This window comes from Ammospiza caudacuta, chromosome 5 (assembly GCF_027887145.1).
Source record: "Ammospiza caudacuta isolate bAmmCau1 chromosome 5, bAmmCau1.pri, whole genome shotgun sequence".
Classification (NCBI taxonomy): Eukaryota; Metazoa; Chordata; class Aves; order Passeriformes; family Passerellidae; genus Ammospiza; species Ammospiza caudacuta.
The window spans coordinates 55529318-55539106 of NC_080597.1; the positions used below are offsets into that span (position 1 = coordinate 55529318).

The 9789-nt window shown below is 41.6% G+C and overlaps 1 protein-coding gene across 1 annotated transcript in view; it reads right to left on the reverse strand.

Moving 5' to 3' along the window:
• FAM3C (FAM3 metabolism regulating signaling molecule C) overlaps positions 1 to 7710 on the reverse strand; it is a 28135-nt gene extending 20425 nt beyond the window's left edge. Inside the window, exon 1 of the mRNA XM_058804531.1 lies at positions 7568 to 7710. The gene's annotated coding sequence lies outside the window, so the exon portion shown is untranslated. The remainder of the gene's footprint in view (positions 1 to 7567) is intronic.
• Between the last annotated feature and the right edge of the window lie 2079 nt (positions 7711 to 9789).

Below are 9789 nucleotides of genomic sequence, written 5' to 3' on the forward strand. Positions count from 1 at the left end.
TAGATAAGAATTACATGACCTAAATAAACCAACTAAGGGATAAAAGAATCAAATCTGCTCTGCAAGGAATTGTAAAAAAGAGAAGTCAGGATCTGACATCTTTATCTCTTATCTTCAAGTTGTAATTCTAAATTTTTACAGAAATAAATATATATATTTTTAAAACACTTATATTTATAGCAAATCTAAAATTAATATTAAAGACATTATTACTTTAAATATTTATTTTTATAATTAAAAAAAAATGCTAAGAATAACTGTTCTCAGTACTCCCTGGCTGCTGCTTACCTATTTGTAGTTGTAATATAAAGAAAAAACAACCTCACAGTTACAAGGATAAATACAAAATTTAAAAGGAGGCTGTAAATCATCATAAAAAGTCTAGAAACAGAGACAATTTTTCTTAACACAGATACAAGTCTACAAGCTGTGAGCTAATATCTCCTTCAATATTAAGCCAGCATTTCTATACTATTACATGCAAATCTGTACTCAGGTTATATAATATTAAATGTGTGTTGTGGTAGCCTTTTTTCCAATAAATGTGTGGCAGCCTGAAATGCTTTGCCTTCAGTTCAGGGTGAAATTGTTCTCTCAGATCAGGACTTAAGTGTTTGTACACTTTCTAGCTAGGTCAAATAATGGTATACCTGGTTTTGTACGTATCTGCTATTTGTTAATACACTGCATACACTGTACTGCAGTTAAACAAGTATTCAAAATTACTTAGCACCAAAAAAAAAAACCAAAGAAACCAAAACTCAAAAAAAATCCCCTTCCCAAAAAAAAGCAACAACAAAAAAAAAATCACTTGAGCTTTTATTTTATTTCCAAGAAACTTCAGCAGATTAGGACATTGTCTTTTGTTGGTGGTTTTGGCTTTTTTTTAGCACAAACTGCATTCCTCAATGATTAGCACGTACATTTTATTCCTGACAGAGAACAGCAAAAAATCCTTCAAACAAACAAACAAACAAAAAAAATAAGCTTTTCATAACTGGTAAAATATAATCAATGAAACAACAGTGTGTTTAATCCAGCCTCTGTTGATAAGATATTTCAGTGTGTTATGTTCAAGCAGTTCAGAGCAGTGGTTTGTTTAACTCAATATTACACAGTGAATTAGATATGTCAAGGACAGCATTAGCTATTCTTATGTGACTTCTGGTTTTAAACCAGTGGTTCTGCCAACCTGGATTATATGCCATGGAAAAAAGAGCTGAGACACTCAAAATCATTTAAGACTATTTTATTTAAATGCAGGATGCATTTTCTTACCCAGACAATTGCTTACTTTTCTGCTAGGCTAGGAATAGTTTTTCCAATATGTTTACAAAATTAATTTAATTTGAGATTAGTGAAGGACACACATAGAAAATAATTACATATTTTAAAAAGTAAATAGTATAACTCAATTTTATTGTAAAGTCATGCACCATTTGTGTTTTCTGGAAATACAGGCTATGACCCCAGTGGCTGCTCCCTACAGGCAGCACTCCTACATCCATACAGATTCTCTGAGGTTCTGGCAGAACTCCACACAGGGAAAGGGCTTGTCCACACAGAAAAATTTAGAGACTCAGGAATACGTATTTTATTTTTCCTTTGTAACAAATGGTACCATGAAGTAAAATTATCAATCTCTTATAAAAATTAGACTTCTTATAAGAATCATGTTCTTCCATATACATATCAAGATTTATCTTGGTAATCTAGGCAACGGAATCACACCCAAAGTGTTTGCTTGTAAATACAAGATTTTATTTTACTTCTATCAAAATAAATCTACAACAAATGAATGTAGATACATGTAGGAAATTAAACCCAAGCTTATGCCAAAATTATAAATAGATACTCCAGCTACTGTTGCATGTCCTGTGTCGCGACTACCACTTTGTGGTTTCACTTTTAGCAAAGGAAATACACATGAGAAGCAGCATTGTGCTGGAGTGTTTTGAAACTTAACATGCAAAAAAATCTTTCCCAAAAGACATGTCAAATCACTGTCCCTACAAGCTTTTTGCTAGTGGCATCAAGCTAGTACTTTCACCTTAGGCAACACAGAAACTAGACAGTCTCAAACACTGAAAAATTCTTCTGAATCCCGAGAAGCTGAGATAAAAGTACTAAGGCATTCATTCTTCCCACAGAGAATGAAACTTAACCCACATTCCTTCTGCACTTAAAACAACAAACCCAAACCAATCCAAGAAAAAAAAAGGCAACATAATCAATGAACAACAAAAAAATTTGAGCCTTTTAAGCACTCAATCCATACTTTGAAGACTCTTTCAATTATCACAAAAATTTACTGATCCATATAGTTAAGAATGCGATTTACAGTCCCTAAAACCCATACTATTTATATGTGATGAAGTAAATACCATTGCTGCTGACATATCTATTGAAGAGAATCTTAGCTCTGTGTTTCATGGGGTTGGATAATATCACATATGGAAGTTCAGATAGATAGTCATCAAGGACAGACTGCTGAACTTCATTCACCAACTTACTTCTCCACTTCATCCCAGCAAAGTACATGCTGATCTCACGAGGAAACTGGGGGAAGGTGACAGTGACAGCCACTGTCCACAGCATTGTTGGTGTCTCTAGTTCCTCTTGTTCTAAGGGACACTGGAATGCATGCTCCATTGTGGAGCCCCTTCTCACTGACTCACCTCCCATGTGAGGTAGTATTTGGGTAGGTTCTGGCCTTTGCAGGATTAAAAGAGCATGTCAGTGGCTAAGCAGAGCACTCAGTGGAGAAAGCCCTGCATACCAGCTCTGGGAAGAAGGGCAGCAGCAGGCTCCACACACCATGCTATGCCTACAGGACACTGCTATGGGATCACACTGCATGAAATGCCATGAGACTGCTGCTGGTGCCTGAGAAGCTCCATGTGCATGAGGCACCCAGAACCAAAGTGCTCCTGTGGTGCAGGCAGGTCACTGCTCCTGGTCCATAACAGCACTGACAGGCCGTCATTTGTGAGTGATGGGGTGAAACATACTTGAAAATGGAGAGGAACTCAGTCAGTGACATGATTCTTAACAGCTCTAGAGTGACTCACCTCTTCCTACTGAAGACACACAAAACAGCCCCAAAACCTGTAGTTTCTAGGTTTCTGAGAAACTAAGATACACAACCGACATTCTGGCTAGGTACAATCTTACAGCAGCCACTATCAAAACCATAAGCTATATCTGTGAGGAATAATTTCAAGGAAAAAAAAAAAAAAACCCAGGGACAATGTGTTCTTTTTATGTATTATATATTTGCATAATTTGTACACTTAACATTTACTTAACAACTGGCATTTATCTGCTAACTAAAATCCAACACAGACATTTTCTATCCCTTGAGATGCTATAATCTAAGCATCATCATGAGTGGGGAAATCTAAAATTATGCTGCATAGCAATTCACTGTATGTCATTATCTATGCAGAAATTTACCACATTAGGCACATATAAACTCCTTTGAGGAATGGCATCCCTCAGTGACAGAAAGGTGCTTATTACAGTGACCTTACCGCTGAGATTATGCACAGCTGACACAAAGATGCTGATATGAAACCACTGCACACTCTAACAACTCCTGATGGAATCCCCTCTGGATCATGCTCTTTTGAGAAATTATCTGTTACAGGAACTCCTTTAATAAACCTCTGCCTGAATCAACCCAAATGCAGTTCCAGAACCATTCACATGTTACCAATACTCAGCTGACCAGCAGCACACAAGCAGGCGTGGCAGTTCCATCAACCACCTCTCCCAGAAAGCGAAGGCTGATCCAAAGCAGAATTAAGTGCCAGGGTCAGCAGCTTTCTAGCAGCAGCAAAACTAGCAAACACCAGCTTAAACATTTGTGAAATGATGACTCACCTAACTGATGATACCAAAACAGATCAAAAAAAAAAATAAAATAAAAACCTTCGCTACGAGGAGATGGTTACCTTCTCCTCAGACAAAAGACAGCTGAGGACTGGGTGGGACAAGGGAAGGAAACAAGCCAGTAACTCTCATGAATAGAGGGGAGACTGTAATGAATTTCAATGTTAAAACTTTAACTGGACGGTCATAAGAACTAGCATGTATTTGCACAGGTAAACATATTGTGCAATTTTCTGCCACTAATACTGACTCAACAGCAACATCAAATGCAGGGCAAAGTTTACTCCAGCAGCCCCCTCTGTCCTGATAGTCTTACAGAGGTTCTCCTCAATTCCACATTCTCTTGGCACTGAGGATATGAGAGGCTAAGGCTGGAAAATGCTATGGTGCAGCTCAGTCTGCAGATTAGGATACAAACTATTTTTGTATTATAAAAATACATGTATATGAAGAGCAAAAATAGCTGAACAATTTCAAAAGAGTAACTATTGTTCATGTGACAACTTCAGTGTGATTGAATTTCAGGAACCTTGGGTGAAATACCGTTTAATAATAGTTATCCACCACTTATTATAAACATCAATGAACTACTGAAGAAGGATAAAATTTTTAAATTTGTGGATAACACTGAGACACAAGCAGATGGAAACAAATTACAGGGTGGGATCAGAGTTACAAATTACCCAGAAAAAAATTCAGTTATTTAACAAAAAAATTCCTAAGGCCCTCTCAGGATGCATATACACTTAACTAAAGTATGTGGAGGCTGTGCTTGGATTCATGGTCAGTCACAGAACTTTAGATGATGAAGCAAGAAGGCAGGGGCACCTATTTATAGGTTACAGATGCTTAATCTAAGAAATACTAGGAAATGAGATTTCAAGCTGCAATACCAGTTCAAAGTTACTTCCTCATTACCCCTCTCTACTGTATACTCATGCCACAAGACCTCAGGCATATATAGTATTAGGAAGCATGAAAATTGATAAGACAGGTGAACTCACCTGCCAAGCTGCTCCAGCTCACATGATTTTGCTCACTAAGGAAACTAAATGTAGTAAAAGAGAATATAACTTTAATAATAGATTAGAGGACAACTTTCAAGACTGTTTAGAGGCAAAGTGCAGCAGCATTGGGCTGCTAGTTTTGTTCACCCATGCCATGATCTCACTGCAAGACTATCAGATTTCTGACACTCATGCAAATTACATTTTTTCTGAGAATTTATGTACAATCTTGGTTTTAGAACAACATGAGGCTTTTAAGATAGATCCTCCTAAACTGCAAAACAATTACAATAATTCCAATAATGTTGACAGCAAAACAATTGTCACAGGCCTAATACAGCTGGCCACTGGCAGGTCAAACATGGAGGTTTACAATAATTATGTCTCAAGTCCTACACAGTCTCAGCAAATTTTAGTGAAAACCCAGAACCAAACACACATATGATTTATGTAATGACTCATGGACATACTGATTAGCAATATAACTCGAAAGACCTGCAGCCATTACACTCAAATGTCAATTCTCTGACTTCACTGGAACAACAAGTTTAAAAACCAGAACCTAAGTTCTATTTGAATAACAAATACTCTTTGATCAATTTAAATATTTAAGAGCAAGTTGTCTGTGTCTGCTGTGGAATCATTTTATGGACACCTAATCTTCAGGCTGCAATATAATTCGCAAGCAGACAGTTATTTTGGCACAGCATCAATAAATCTTATGATTTTATTGAAAAAATTAAAAATCTGTTTCCTGCATGTTAGTATTTCCTCCCAAACCCTGAAAGACAAACATTCAGGAATTCACTTTTTAAATATTAATTTTCCAAAGCTCCACTAAAATTTTAGGCTGTGTACATCATCCCTCCCTTCTATAAGCACTAATAGTTCTCAGTTGCAGTCAGTGGCCCAGTGTCCAAGGGACTAGAGCAGTGTGCCTCTGAGGTTGGTATTGGGATGGTGATTGGACACTGACACAGGTTTGTCAGAGAGCTGGCAGGTAATCCATCCTTGGAAACGCTCAAGGCCAGGTCTGGATGGGGCTTTAAGCAACCTGGTCTAGGGGAAGGTGCCCTGCCCACGGCAGGGGGCTGGAAATATTTTGTCTTTAAGGCGCCTTCTAACCCAAACCATGTTAGGTAGAACATACATATCCTGAAGCACTCGGACTGCGCTTAGAGAGGCTGGGCAGGACCTCGTGGTTCCATGAAACAACGATCATTATCTATTTACTCCGATTATTATCTATTTACTCCGATTATTATCTATTTACTCCGCACTCTCACTGGGTGAAGTGGTCAGGGCTTTTGCAGAGCGATGGAAGCGCCGGCCTGAAACCAACAGGTGCTTCCTCCGTGCTGCAGGGATTAGATGCTATTACATGACAATAGCAAGCCATTAGCTTGCGAAGAGCCTACCTGCAGGCTTAAAGCGAGTCACAAAACTCGTTCTGCCTCACAAACAACTATGTAAATCAACGGTTCAAAAAGATTTCTTCATACTTAAAAGAAACCCTAAGGGAAAATATGTGCTAATGAAGATATTCATACCTCGAGAAGTTTCGAAAGATTTTAAGAAGAGAAAACAATTGACAGTCATTAGGCAGCTATTTCTGGTGCGGGTCTGTGGTTTTGATACTTTTTCTAAATAACTCTCCAATTAGTATTAAATAAATATTTTGTAAAAGAGAGGAGCAGTCAGCGGCGTTCATCAGCAAAGAGCTACCACGGGCTCCAAGTATGTGCGGCATAACAGGCCACGTGGAATATTAAAATACCTGGTATATGCAAAAGATTTCACCCAAGTCTGGAGTTATTAAGTTGTGATTTAACCTCTTTAAATGTGAGAAAATGAGAAAATAAACTAATCAGGTGAGTTACGTAGCCCCTCAGTGGTTCAGCCAAACACGTGACTTAACATATGGTAGTATTTATCTAAGAGGAAAAAAAATATAATTTCTATATGTTATCCTACATCAGCAACTCAGAGGCCAGTAACCAAAGGCACACAGGCTGCTTCGACAAGTATCCCTCTGCAAACACCACATCGAACTTCCTTAGGAATTCAGAGCTGCCCTCTGTAACGATGCATTTTAACTAAGCAAGAGCTGAGCCCTACAACTCATGGACCAGCAGCGTCCGCGGCCCCGTACTCCACAGAGGGAGCCAAGGGACCACCACCAGCACCGAGCAGCAGCACCACCGCGTTTCCACCGAGCTCACTTTGTGCCGGCAGGAAGGGGCTGCCACGCTGCCAGCGTTTCCCTCATTTCCCTGGACCGGGCCGTCCTGCCGACCCGACCGCCGCCGCCTCCTCCTCCCTCACGGCCCCCGCCGGCAGCGCTCTCCTCCCGCCCCACGGCCGCCCCCCGCCCGGCCCTGACCCCCTCGCCGGGCTGGGACGGCGGAGGACGGGACGGAGCCCCCGGCCTGCGCCTCGCCCGGCTCTGACCCGCGGCCCCGGCCCACCTCACCCTGCCGGGGCGGGAGGGGATGGGGGAAGGGCCGGGCGGCCCGGGGAAGGGGCTCCTCGGGGAAAGCCAGCAGCGGAGGCAGGGGCGGGCAGCCGGCAGCCGCCCCGCGCAGAGGAGAACGATGCGCGCCCAGGCGGCGGGACACGGGCAGGGGCCGCCCCCGCGCAGCCCCGCGGAGAACGCGAGCACCTACCGGGGCTGTGGGGCGCGGACGGGTCGCGCAGCGTCCCCTCGGCGGCCGCGCCGCGCAGGCTGCCCCGGCCCGAGCAGGAACCGAGCGGAGGCGCCGCCGCCGCTGCGCAGCCGGAGGAAGGCGCGGAGGGCGCACCCGCCCCCTGCCGGTGGCGGACCGGGCCCGCTCCGCCCCGCCCCGCACCCCGCCCGCCCCTCCGCCCGCCCCGGGCCGCGGGAGCTGCGCGGGGAGCCCGGGAGCGCCCCGCACACAGCGCCGCGGAGACAGCGCCCCGCGCTCCGCACACAGCCCGCCGCACACCGCGCCCCGCACACCGCGCCCCGAGCTCCGCACACAGCGCCCCGTGCACAGCGCCCCGCGCTCCGCACACAGCCCCCCGCACACGGCCCCCCGCACACAGCGCGCCTGGCGGGCCCCACAGCCAGCCTGGGAGCGACAAGGACAGCGAGATGTTTCTGCTTGTTTTCTTTAATATTTTACACACCTTTTCTTTTTTTTTTTTTTTTTTTTTTTTTTTTTTTTTTTTTTTTTTTACCCAAACACACCAGAACTTCTTTTCTGCTACCGAACAGAAATGGCATTTTCTGTTTTAAAATAAAGTCCAACATTTTCTTTCAAAAACACTGTGCTCAGCAGGACTGAGGCAATCCGCGTTATTGCAGAAGAAGAAAAGATAATCCCTGTCTCTTCTTTATCCTTTTTTTAACCTTTTTTTTTTTTTTGACACTGATTTTCGTCTAACCCCGCCATGAGCTGGGGTAGGTAGGGAGTTAGGGGTAGTTGGGGTGGGTAGGGATGCTATCAGGAAGAACAGCATTTTATTTTGTGGAAGATTTCCGCTGGTCTAACTCAGCTGGACTATTGCTGGGATGGTATGGAAAGTGCTGGGGAAGCAGAGCTCCAGCCCCTGTAAATTCCACTATTGTCAAACCAGCAAGAGAGCATTTTTACAAAATCAGCATGGCACTTCTCTTAGCAGAGAACAAAGCCACAGCCAAAATGTACGGCATATTGCACATCAGTGTCAGGTAGACAAAAGGAATGACTTATTTTAACGACTTCTGGACAATAGATATTTCTTTTTTTGGTTTTAAAATAGCATGCTTTGAGACTGGTCATTGGTATGAAATGGTTATTTGAACATCAGTCAAGTAATTTCTTTAGTAAATTTTCACAACACAATGAAGTTTCAGGCATACTGTAATCTCTAAGCAAAGGAGTACCCAGTGGGAACATTACACAACAAAAAAGATATTTATAGCTTTTAGTTCTAAAAGATTATATAGATATATAATACTTTGGCAGTTAGTGCTTAATGTATTATATTTAACCATGTTCCCCTGATGAATAATTAGGTGGCACTGTCTACATTAGCAGATTAGTAAAGTCAGTGTGCTAACAGAGGTTAACTCCTTTGATAAGCAAATGTTTGCAATTGAAACAAACATATTAAAAAGATTATATAAGTAGCAATATCAAATTATTTAAAGACGAAATAATATTATCTGCATAATAACCAATACCTCAGAATATATCTCTATCAAAGTCAAAGAAATACATTTGAGAACTTATTTGAGAAGATTGAGAAGTTTAAGACTTGAGAATGGCTGCAGTTGAATCACATTGATTATTTACTTGGCTGAAAAGGTGCCACAACACACAGAAGGTGTGGACTCACACTTCCCTGGAAACATGGCAGCTGGCAGAACTGAAGAAGAAGGGGCATGCCAGCCCTCCCAGTGTCTCAAGAAGGCACACAGTTCCTCTTTTCCTTCTTTATTTCTAATTTGTCTTCTGATTGCCCCTTTTTTCATACATTAAAATCGCTATTCCCATTAAGTAGAGGTCTTCCATAAGAAGTATAAATATCTATACTTACAGGAGTTCGCTTTTTACTATTGTCTGTGATGAACGGACCATTTTTCCTTCTGTAGATTGTTTGTCATGAAACAGAATGTGTTTCATAGCCACACATATTCTAAATGTTTCACCATGACCTAATATGTTCTAAATTTACAATTTTTAATTCAAAAACGTTTATATTTATTTAAAGATAAATCAGCGAAATAACTTGGTTTCATAATTACACTGTCTAGGAAAAACATATACTGTACCTATTTATTTTGCAAACATCAGAAACCAAAGTACCTTAAGAATTTGGGTGCATTGGGCCTGAACAGAGATGATCTTGTTGACCTTATTTACATATGTGACAAATTTCT